This window comes from Piliocolobus tephrosceles, chromosome 2 (genome assembly GCF_002776525.5).
Source record: "Piliocolobus tephrosceles isolate RC106 chromosome 2, ASM277652v3, whole genome shotgun sequence".
Taxonomy (NCBI): Eukaryota; Metazoa; Chordata; class Mammalia; order Primates; family Cercopithecidae; genus Piliocolobus; species Piliocolobus tephrosceles.
Genome location: NC_045435.1, coordinates 53,462,833 through 53,475,683, shown reverse-complemented (window position 1 = coordinate 53,475,683; position 12,851 = coordinate 53,462,833). Strand labels below are relative to the sequence as shown.

Genomic DNA, 12,851 nt, shown 5'->3' with positions numbered 1-12,851 from the left:
GTTTCATAATAAAGAAAGTTATTTCAGAAGAAATTACTTTTTTAGAAGTTAGAATTCTCTAAGGTAGGCTGATAGTCAATGAGGAATTCTCTGAAGCTTGCAAGTTTTGTGCTTTGATGTGTCTTGTATAAAAGCAGGAGATTCTGCCATCACTACCACCGATTCGTAATTATTTTTGCCATTTGTACTATTTCCAAAGACTTTCTGGCATGTGGGGTATGAGTTTGGTAAGTTAAGCTTTTAAAAGTTGTGGGTTATTCTGGTTGGCAAAGCGTCTACTGACAGAATGAGTGATATTTTATAAACTCATTTTATTAGGAGAAATGGTAAAGAAAGTCACAGGCTTCTGATTTCCTACAAATATGTAATGTAGACAGTACTTAAAAACTAAATTCTGCCCAGTTAGAGCCACCACCATTGAATATTGCACTAATGCCCAGATACATGCCCTTTGATCAAACTTGCCTATTTTCAGTTGATATAGTGAACTTAGATTTCTTTCCCAAAGAGCTAGGCACACATGGTGAAGTATAAACCTTTACTCATTTAATGAAGAAAAAAAAAAATCAGTCCATGAAATAAACACTCAAGTCCACATGCCTGAGGCTGTCTTTTGTAACCTAAGGGGAGGAAGGGCAGGAAGGTTATCACTAGTTGGTACAGTATGTCACTTACTGAAAGTTGTTGTTGCTGTTGTCTTAGTACCCCCAGACCTCAAATTTCTACTGTTTTATGACATAAGTCACAGAGATCAGGACCCTTGATAGGCCATAAATAGCACTGAGGATTTCCAAGGGTTATTGTTCTAGGTTTTGTTACACCCCACAGGAAAATTGTACAAGCGAGTTAAATTTCCAGAACAGCAGCTCACAGAGTTGGTGACTTTATATTTATCTCTATAAATATAAGAGATATCACCTTTGAATACACTGTACGACTTATGTGCTTATTTGTTCCACCATTTTTCTCCTAACATCTGGAATGTTAGGATTTTTGTGTGTTTTCCTCCTACTGTTGTATTTGTCATAGGTTTCAATCATATAGGGAGGTGGGAGTCAAGTTAATTTGACAATTTGAAAGGAAACTTTGGAAGTAATTTTTTAAAATGTTAATACATGTTTAAGATTTTATTATATAACTAATTTTTAATGAGAACACAAGGAAGATGTTACAGCAAATTCAAAGGAGAAATAAGAGCAGCACACATTTACGTGGAATAAAGAATGCTGAAACAAATGTGTAAATAGACACAAAATTGGCTTTTGCCTTGGGATAGGGGACAGAGAAGTCAATTGGACTTTCTAAATATACTAGGCAGAATTTATCTGTCTATAGACAAGACTTATTTTTCATTACTGTAAATTAGTTATAAGTTACAGAGTTATAAAACTGTTCAAAGGTAATGAAAGAGAACAGATAACTTAAAAGGGTTTGTTCTATTAAAAAAAAAAAAAAAAAAAAAAAAAAAAAATAACTTTCCATTGGAGATACTAATCATTAGTTTGCTTATTACAGTCTTCCTCCTTTTGACCAAAACTAATCTCAAAAAAGGTTATTTGTGATCATAAGACTGGTCTTAGGCCTAGCCTGATCATTTAAGTAGGTGAAACAAGCATTCATTTACTATAGAGGATAGCTTAAGTTTGTTTTGCTGGAAGTTTTCATGAGGATTCTCAGATTAGATTTTTGAGGGCTCTGTCATTTGCTATTCAAAGGCCAGGAGGCCAAGCCCAAGAAATTTTACCAGGTTTCTCCTACATTATCTATGAATTGGGGCAAATTTTTCCCTTCTCAAGATTCCCAAATTACCTCAACACTCTTGACCTGCTAGAAAATGACATTCCATGCCCACAATGATGAGATCCTGTAAAGCCAGGTACCTGGTCAGTTTTCTTGCAAAGGCTTCCTAAAAGGCCATCTTACTTTCTTACATGTGGCTTAGTATACCTGATTAACAGAGAGCATCATCCTAAAATATACCAGGCAAGGCTTTGGAAGCATACCCATATTTCCTGTTATGTTCTGGCAGAAAAGGAAGACAGATACATTGAAACCATGCAAATACATATACTGTCATGTAAAGTAAGGGGATTCAATAAGAGTTTCTGAATTGACGGTAGGAGAGTCCATGAAAAAGAAATCAGATGTCCTTTGCAAATGTCTCATTTCAGTTTACAAAAACAGAGCCTACCAAATTGTTATGAATTATCAAAAGCTTAAGAAGATAGAAAAGTGCTTCCTTATCTAATCAAAATATAGGATATTAGGCTAATATCAACAAATAATATTGCAAACAAATACTGCAATATAATGTCTTTGATTAGTTAATTCAGTTCTGGGTCGTTAATTCTTGCTCCACTGGAGTTTTGGGTAGCAATATCATGGAGCAGAGTTTTTGATTAAAAAGAAATCTGAAAATTTTTCTATCATCTGAAAAATTGCCCAGATGATGCCTTCTGATTCAATCCTTTTCCTCAGGGCCATAAGAGGGTTCATACCTGATTGCAGGACTTTCAGAGAAGAGTCACAGAAAAACAAAAGCTATCAGTAGATGACAGAGACTCAAAAGGCTGTGGTTATTTTATTATTGGCAATTTGCAAATGTGAAAGACCTAATGAGAGTTCATGTCAAGAATAATCCAGCTGACAAGGAATCTGGTTGTTTCTGTGGCATGCAAAACAAGATAATAAAGACAATCAAAAATGTTTTTGATAAAATGTCTCTAAGAATAATGATTAAGGCTATTTTCAAAGAAGAGAGGGAATGCTATATATGATTTATACAAATAATGAACATAATTTTCATAGCAGAAAAAAATATTGATACATAGCACGTAATAATCCTGAGGCATAATATACCTAGCATACTAAGAATATAGCAAGAATATCAAGTAAAGAGATTACATAAGACTGCAGTAGATTCTAGATAATTGCAGTTTTATAAAACTCCATGGGTAACGTTGATGTGCATCCCCAGTTGAAATCTACTGATCTAAAAATTGCTAGATTTAAATTTAAAAAGTGAGGTTGTAGCCAGGTAAGCATTTTAATAATAACTAAAATTATGTATGATAACACTATATGGGACATCAGCAAAATGTTTCTGTAAAAGGCCAATTAATAAATACTTTAGCCTTGTGAGGCATAACATCTCCATCACAACTACTGAACTTTGCTATTGTAGTGCAAATGCAGCCATAGATAAATCTATGGGCTTGTCCATGTTTCAATAACACTTTATAAAAACAGGTAATGGGCCTTATTTGGCTGATGGGCCATGTTGACCGATGTCTGAGGTATACTGCTGTTGCCTACATCATCAAAGCATAACCAAGACTTTGACAAATGGAAACACGTCATGTGCAGTGAAGACAGTGACAGATCTCTTGGAACTTCCCCTAAGGATTATAATTTCTGAATATTTACATTAATAATATTCTTCAGTGCAAATTTTATCTAGGGAAGGCTGAGCAACTCTTCTTACTTGACTTTTCCCATACAACTCATAGTAGTAACAGAGCAAATGAACCAGATGACTTCTAGCTCCTCTTTTTTTATAAGACTAAAGAACAAATCCTTGTGAATTTCCAGGAACCCTCTATGAAATTTCAAAGATAGTTTTAGGTGTAACAGATGTCCTGAAAGCTTTACGGTTTTTTGTGCATTAAAAATCTGATTAGGTGAAAGCAAAATTAAAAAAAAAACAAAACAAAACTCAGAGGTGGGTGATTTGGACTAAGATATGACAATAAAACACACAAATAAGCGTAGAAAATTATACAGTTGTGGAAAACCTTATCTGTTTTATAAGTGAGGAAACTTTGCTTGTTTTCTTTTTCTTTTTCCGGGGACAAGGTCTCTCTTTGTCACCCAGGCTGGAGTGTGCAGTGGTGCAATCTCGGCTCACTGCAACCTCTGCCTCCTGGGTTCAGGTGATTCTCCTGCCTCAGCCTCCTGAGTAGCTGGGATCATAGGCATGTACCACCACACCTGGTTAATGTTTGTATTTTTAGTAGAGACAGGGTTTTGCCATGTTGGTCAGGCTGGTCTCGAACTCCTGACCTCAGGTGATTCGCCAGCCTTGACTTCCCAAAGTGCTGTGATTACAGGTGTGAGCCTCTGCACCAGGCAAAGTTTGCTTAATAATCAAGGACATCATGATGTCAATGTAAAGCGTAGAAGTCACTCTGGTGAGAACAAAATCTTTATTATCTAGACAGATTACACACAACAAAAATGGTAACACTTTATATTGCAGATGAAGATATTAGTAAACAAAGAAAATAAGCTCATCAAAATTGAGAAAGCTTTGCTAGTATCTTAACAGGTTTTATAGATTTCCAGATTCAGGTATTATAAAAACCAAGGCAAGTAAGTTTTATTTTCCAAGTTGTGTCTTTGGTTCTGCTCTTTCACATTCTGTAACAAACCGACACTTGATTTTAGGACAGATCTCGGGGGTCCATGAGGCCAGAACTAACTTTGTCCTATTACCGAGATGTTATTAATATGCAATGCTTTTATCTTTGCTATCTTCCTTTGCATCATTATATAAGCATCATAGTAGTGGTTCTGTTTCAGTTTCCAACAGTGACTACTGATATTTACAACCTAGAAGTAAAACCTCTTTGGAGTCTTCAATAAGTTTTAAGAGTATAAGGGATGTGAAAGGTATAAAGTAGTTAAAGAGTGTAAAGAAGACCAAAACAAAACAGAAGCAAAAAATACTGATTACTGTTGTCTTAGGACAAAACTACTCTTGGCCTTGGAAAAAACACAGAAATATATATAGTTTCATTTTTTCTGAAACTAGTGCTCCTAAATCTAGGTTCAACCACTTACATAAATTTTTATCTTGTAACCAAAGTAAATAGCCACTCTTGCACAGAGAAATTTGGCCCAGGGTGGGGAGTGGTGGTGAATGATTGAGGACAGCCTGTCATGTGCCATCATTTCAGTAGATTCACAGAGCTCGTAAGCACACTTAGCTTTTTTTTTCAGGTTTGTGGTATATGTGAAGCTTTTGTACATACATTAACAAGTGTCACAGGGGTTTGCTGTACGTATTATTTCATCACCCAGGTATTAAGCCCAGTAACTAATAGTTACCTTTCCTGCTCCTCTCCCTCCTCTCACCCTCCCTCAAGTAGACCCCAGTATCTGTTGTTTCCTTTTTTGTGTTCATAAGTTCTTATTATTTAGCTTCCACTTATAAGTGAGAACACACCACATTTTGTTTTCTGTTTCAGCATTAGTTTGCTAAGGATAACAGCCTCCAGCTCCATCTATGTTCCTGCGAAAGACATGATCTCATGCTTTTTTATGACTGCATAGTATTCCATGGTGTGTATGTACCATGTTTTCTTTATCCACTCTGTCATTGATGGGCATTTAGGTTGGTTCCATGTCGTTGTTACTGTGAATAATGCTGCAATGAATATTCATGTACATATGTCTTTATGGTAAAATGATTTCTATTCCTCCATGTATAAACCCAGTAATGGAATTACTGGGTCAAATAGCGATTCCACTTTTAGCTTTTTGAGGAATCGCTTTCCACTAAGGTTGAGCTAATTTACACTCCCACCAACAGTGTATAAGCATTCTCTTTTTTCTGCAATCTTGCCATAATCTGTTATTTGTTGACTTTTTAATAATAGCCATTCTGACTGGTGTGAGATGGTATCTCATTGTGGTTTTGATTTGCATTTCTCTAATGATCAGTGATATTGAGCTTTTTTTCCATGTAGTTGTTGGTTGTACTTAGGTATTCTTTTGAGAAGTGTCTGTTCATGTCCTTTGTCCACTTTATAATGGAGTTTTTTCTTGTAAATCTAAGTTCCTTGTAGGAGCTGGATATTAGACCTTTTTCACATTCATAGTTTGCAAATATTTTCTTCCATTTTGTAGGTTTTGTGTTTACTCTGTTGATAGCTTCTTTTGCTGTGCAGAAGCTTTTCAGTTTAATTAGATCCCAATTGTCAGTTTTTGCTTTTGTTGTGATTGCTTTTGGAGTCTTTGTCATGAAATCTTTGCCAGTTCCTATGTCCAGGATGGTAATGCCTAGGTTGTCTTCCAGGGTTTTTATAGTTTGGAGTTTTACATTTGAGTCATTCATCTATCTTGAGTTGATTTTTGTGTATGATGTAAGGAAGGGGTCCAGCTTCAATTTTCTGCACATGCTAGCCAGTTATCCCAGCACCATCTATTAAATAGGGTGTCCTTTCCTCATTCCTTGTTTCTGTCAGCTTTGCCAAAGATTAGATGGTCGTACATGTACAGCCTTATTTCTGGGCTCTCTATTCTGTTTCATTGGTCTATGTGCCTATTTTTGTACCAGGATCATGCTATTTTAGTTACTGTAGCATTTCATACACTTAACTTTCTACTGCTGTATGCATTCCTCATAAAACTCCTCAAAGTGGCAAGAAAGAACACATTCATTTACAGGGCCCAAAGATAGAGCCTCTAAATGAGGAACAAAAAGCACTTAAGTCAGTAATTCACTGTTCTTAGAAATGATGTAGACATCCAACACTATAGGGAAGCAGGCAAGTCACATTTTAGATCATGAGGAAAGTGGGGTCCAAAAATGAAATTTAATGCTGGGAGAAATAACAGCACATTAGTATATAAATAAGGATATCCAGTAGAGAGGGATAAATGTTGCTGCAGCGTGGGTTTGGAGATTGCTGGAACGATATTCTTGAACAGGGCAGAGTAAAGGAGCTCTAGACCACAAGTGAAACTTGAAGAGCTCATGGAACAGAAGATGAGCCTTTACTCCGCATTAGCAGGAGGAAAAACAGAGCAGGCACAGGTATGCGTAGGTGGGTGAATGTGGGGTTAGAAGCTGATGGAGAAACTTCTGTTTTGTGAAATATAAATGGAGTAAATGAAGGCCAGGGAAGGAGATGTTGAGCTTTTGAGGAGAGAGGCCAGTGGATGAAATCATCACCTAGAGAATAAAAGCATGCAGCACTAGAAATATAGGATGATCATGGAATGACATCAGAAGCCCACTTGGAGTGAGTGGTAAATTTAAAGTAAAACCAGCCAACATTGGAAACCTACTTTGAGAACCACTCCCTTAAAGAAGGAAAAATAAAACAAGTGACACCAGAAATAATTAAGTTCTGGATATAGCCATCCCATTCATAGCTGGGTATTTTTGACAAATAGATTCCCAAGCTTTTGATGCTGGTTCTTAGTTGACGTGCTTTTACTTACATAAAATAGACTTGAGTGCCTTTTTATGCTTGATGTTTACATTTTAACCTTCTTTTTTCCATTTTGGAAAGAGGGATGGTCATTCAACAAGTACTTTTGAGCGTCTGTCTTATTAAAGGTAGGGCACTTGGAAGAATTCTTGGTTAACTGCCTTGGACTAAAAGGTGCTTAAACTTTTAAGTCTAAAGCAGCGTAGGATTTTAATCCCTAGTGGTGGCAGTTATCTCTTGGAATCATTTTTTTACAAAAGTGCAAAGCCACTCATGAATTGTCTGCTGAATAAAGAATTGGCCATAATAGAGATGCTTTTTAAAGTAATTGCACCCCGCCCCCCAACATCAATTGACATGACAGCACATTACCAGGCATTGCCAGCAGCCCTGCTGTCATTGGTTCCAGTCTAGTTAAACAAAGTAATTACTCTATCAATGAAACAACCAGATAGGATTGTTTAATCGCTGTGGTGTCATAAGGTGTTTTCATTTCTTTTAAAATACATAGCCATGGCCCTGAAATCACTACTTAGGATTAAACAACCTACAATGTATTTGGAGGGATTTTTAGCTTTCCATGGATAATTCACCTAACAAAAAGAAGTACACCAGGAAGAATATCAGCTATTGCAAAGGTGGCAAAATGGATTAGAATGGATTAGGTATGAGGTATATCCAAAGGAAGCATCTTGGGATTTTGTTTCTTATTTTCATGATTCAGGGCATTATATCTAAATTTTAGGCTTCCACAGCCTCCTGATAATCCCCAAGGCCACATGTTCTTAGAGGTGAAAGATGTTTGTTTTTGTTTTTTTTGGTTTTCCCTGTAGTCATCACACTATGCATTGGAGTGAAAAATTACAACCAACAGGATATGGTTAGCAAAAACATTACTTTGGCCATCCTGGGCTGACCAACGAAAAACAAGAACAAATAACAACAAAAAGATAGTTAATGTATAATAATTTTTTTGGTTCCCTAGGCATAGCTAAGCCAACAGTATTCTGTCTGTCCTTAAATATTTAGATAGCATTTATATGCTAAGTGATGTTAGAGAATATATTGAAAAGCCTTGGGTCTTACCTCATGGATCACATCCAATTTAATTCTAATGTACATGAGTATTTCAAACCTTCTGCACATTAGTTAAGTTTGCTGAGCCTCATATTCCTCATAGGAGATAATATACTTTTCTTCTTGGATTATTGTAAGAGATTTGGGGAATCTGTCCCCTAAATGCCTTGGAACAGTGGCCACTAATAATTATTATATGAAACTATTGCCTTACTGTATCAAGGGGCCTATAATTTGGTAGAGAAATAAACTATGTGCAGTGAGAAACAAGGAATTTAGGGAGGAAACATACGGATGCAGAAGACTCCCTTATGAAATAAGAAATGGCTTTGTATCAAGTGCTTCCTCCGAGATATCTGTCATCCCTCTGTTCTCCCTGTCTCCACTGCTGCCACCTATCATATCATGCCTAGCAATAAGCCAAGAAGATATAGAAGACAGAGGCCAGAGAGAAACAGGGACAGTCGTCATAGACTTACTAGAGCTGAAATGGACTTTTGTGATTATTGAGGTCAAGCTTCCCAAGAACTGGATAGAGAAACTGGAGCCCAATTAGAATAGCTCTGTTCTTGCTCATAAAAGTTGCCCCATGGATTGAAAGCATTAGCATCAAGTGGGAGCATTGTAGAAATGCAGACTCTCGGGCCCCACCCAGACCTACCAGATCAGAATCTGCGTATCAGCAAGAACCCCAGGTGATCTACATATGCCCATTAAAGGTAGAAATGCACAGTTCCATCTTGCAAAGAGAAATCTCGAGATGTGGAACATTGAAGTTAATTCATAGTATGAGAATACAAAAATCATACATGTTTTTAAGAATCTATGAACAAATCTCATGAAGAATATAATAGGAAAAGCTATGGACTTAAAACCAATAGCCCAGAATTCTGATTCTGACTTTTGTTATCTTGAGGTCCTTTTGCCTCTCAGACTTCTCCTGTATCTCTATGGTTTCACTAGATGCCTTCTCACACCCTTCTGAAAGTCTTGGTTACTAATTCTATTGTCATGGTATTAATAATATAGCATGGTAGAATGGCTAGAAAGTAGCCCAGCAGTTAGGAACATGAATGCCGGAGCCAGATTCCAAAGGCATCAATACCAGCTCGCCACTTTTGGGTTACGTGCCCTTAGTCACTTTTCTTTAACCTCTCTGTGTCTCATCCATAAGATAGGTGTGGCAACAGTAGTAACTACTTCTTGGAGTTTATGTTCAGAATTAAACTGAGATATCATAAAGTGCTTAAACCCACTGGACAACATGTATTTCCTATGCCAGGCCCTGGGCTAAGATGTGGAGAAATCAAAGATGAGTCTCTGCCTTTGAGGAGGAAACTCTGAGCTGAACCTCCTAGGAATGGGTGGAATCAGGGTAGGTCTGGATTTAGAGTGCACAGCCATATTCAGGAGGATCAGGAAAATACTAAGCTCTAACTCACAGAGGAAATGGAAGCTGAAGAGACCTGATAGCTGTCTTCAAACACTGGGCAGGCATGAAGTTGAGGTTCAGACTTCTCTGCATGGCATCAGAGGGAAGAATTAGCATGAAGGTTAAAAGGGATTTTGGAAGGATAACTAGTAAAGATTTGGGAAATGGCCATCCAGATTTGTTAATATCTGGGAAGAATTAGATTTAGAGAAGAAAAAGTAATTTGGTCACCAAGGAAGAATTCTTGAAAACAGCTTCAGTAAAACTGCATGAATTTGAATTAGTTTGTAAAGGGGACCAATTAGATTCAGTGAAAGATCCATTGCTTATCTTTAAAGAAGCAGGATTTCATTTCTTTCAACTCTGCAGAGTAAGTTGAACCAATTACTTTTGCAGAGTAAACTAACGAGCTGCTCTAATGAGCAGATAATATGAACATATAATTATCAGCAACATGAATATATAGTGTTTCCAAGTCTTTTTTTGAACATACTTATGTAAAGTCATTAAAAACTATCTCCCAACATATTTACCCTTTGAGTTTTCCTGGGAAACACTTTCCATGAGTTAAGTTAAATTCTACTCGTCTCACTTAGTCTTAATGGACATGAATTTGGGGTCAGTGGCTACCAGATTAATAAGGTTTTACTTAGAGAGTAAACATATACATAGTGAAAGTGTTTGGTTTAGTTTATCAATAAGAGATTTCCTTCCATTGCTGTTCTCAAACTGCTAGATAGGATTTAGTCTATGCATTCAAAATTCCAGCCCTAACGTACATATGTCATGCATATTTCAACAAGATTCACATTATAGCTGACAAAGCATTCGTAAAGGCGGCTAGATTCTAGCCCAGATGGTGACTGGGCTTTTGATGAACACTCTAAATATGTGGTATTATTCATCCCTGATGCTCAGAAAATAAACATAAGGTACCACTTCTCCCAGGGCAGGGAAGTAGAGAAGAAAATGCTCACATCTTCCCAATGTACAGAGTTGCTTTCCCCTAGAAGTTTCAGAATGTTTACATTTTGCTTTAACAACAAGGGAAGATATCTCTGAGCATTATCCTGAACACATATGACCCCTTCTTGTGGAAGTTAGATTATCTGGGCCTTAATTTCCTCTCTAAGGCCCCTTCCAGATGAGCATCTTATGGTAGCATTTTCTGAACTATTTCCAAAGATATTGTCTCAATTTCTGACATCAAGACCTCACGTTGTAATATTTTGACTGATATACATACTGTGTCTTGTACATACTGTGTCTTGTAAGTCTTGCTATAGGGAAACTCTGCAAAAACATTTTTAGTAGAAGTTTCTATACCACTGTTGAATGAAAGTACCTGAACCCATAAAGGCAGTCACTGGATTTTTTAAAAATAAAAAATGTCATCTGGGCACAGTGGCTCACACTTGTAATCCTGGCACTTTGGGAGGCCAGGGCGGACTGATCATCTGAGGTCAGGAGTTCGAGACCAGCCTGACCAACATGGTGAAATCCCATCTCTATTAAAAACTACAAAAATTAGCCGGGCATGGTGGTACATACCTGTAATCCCAGCTACTCAGGAGGCTGAGGCTGGAGAATTGCTTGAACCCAAGAGGCAGAGGTTGCAGTGAACTGAGTTCATGCCACTGCACTCCAGCTTTGGTGACAGAGTGAGACTCTGTCTCTAAATAAATAAATAAATAAATAGTAATATCCTGATAAGCAGCACCCAGGTAAATAATCAGAACATCACTAACATCCCAGAGATGCCCTTTTCCCTCACTTCCAGTCACCATCCCTCTGTAGTTTGGAGAAGAATGCACTTGCAAATAACAACCCAGAATCTTCAATTTTGGCCCATTCCTCAAATGGATTTATAGGAAAAGGCCAAGTTCAAGAAGAATATCTTTCTAGCATTTTCCTTTCAACTGTGTTCTTATTCTTAAAACAGATAGTTGGGTTTGATTTTACAATCTAGTCAGTAAACTTAATGATTTGCTTTGATTTTGAGTTTGTTATTCTGATCCATCCAATAGAAAGCAAGAAAGAAACATTCAACAAATATATAATTTGTTCATTTTTCTCTTACACATGCACCTGTTAGATACTTTAGTTACTCTGACAATTACAATTTATAGGCATTCTTGAATTAAATTCTAATAAAAATTATTACTTTCACCAATTTTCTGATAATGCTAGTATTTTGAAAGGGTAATTTAGTCAACCTCCTTCCTTATTTGTATGTCACTGTGCAATACACTTTAAACCCCAAAGTCAGTATTATTGCAAAGTAGATTGATTTGTATTAACCCACGTATTTATTCTTTCTGACTCTCCATTTCTTCTTGAATCTCAGAACTGTGATCTCAATTCAGCTTTTATTCTATCTGTGTCATACCCTTTGGGCAGTGTTTGTTTGTAAATTTAGTTACATTTTAAAGGTGGTATCTTGCCGTCTTTGACTATGTTGTTTTTACTGTGAAGTCAGTTTCTCTTTTATTTGAAAGTAATATGCTTTTTTTTTTATTTTTTTACTGTTTTCAAGATTTCATCTTTTTTTGTACGCATACATGAGTATATATGTATATATGCATGAATATGTGTGTATATGTGTGTATTCTTCATCCCTTAGAGTTTGTAACACTTTTTAAATCTGTGTGTCACTGTCTTTCATCTTTTATGAGTTTTGGAAATTCTCAGCCATTATCTATTTAAATATTACTTCTCCATTCCCACTTTCAATTTCTACTGGGACTCGAAGTTTAGGTAAATTAAAATGCCTTACTTATTTACCCATACAGTTCCACACATTTCTCGTTGCAGTCATTTTCTCTTGAGCTCTGTTTTACTCTGCCATTAAAACCTCTACACTAAATTCTAAATTTGTTGTCAGTTCCTTTTAATCACATCACCTTGAATACCTGCTGAATACTGTATAAAATCGGTTATATGGATAATTTGAAGCAATCGATAATATTTTTCCTGTGGAAGACTGACTTCTGCTTCTGCGTAAGGCTGGTTTTTATGAGGGTGGGTATATTTGTATGTAGTCTTCCTGGCTTATGGTCCTTTGAGGTCTCAAACCAAAGCCTGAATTTTATAAGGTTTTCCAGAATAAGCAGATGGCTCTT

At 36.6% G+C, this 12,851-nt stretch overlaps 1 protein-coding gene across 2 annotated transcripts in view; it reads left to right on the top strand.

The window, feature by feature from the left end:
* GRM7 (glutamate metabotropic receptor 7) overlaps positions 1-12,851 on the top strand; it is an 880,316-nt gene that overhangs the window by 739,193 nt on the left and 128,272 nt on the right. The gene's annotated exons all lie outside the window — the stretch shown is intronic.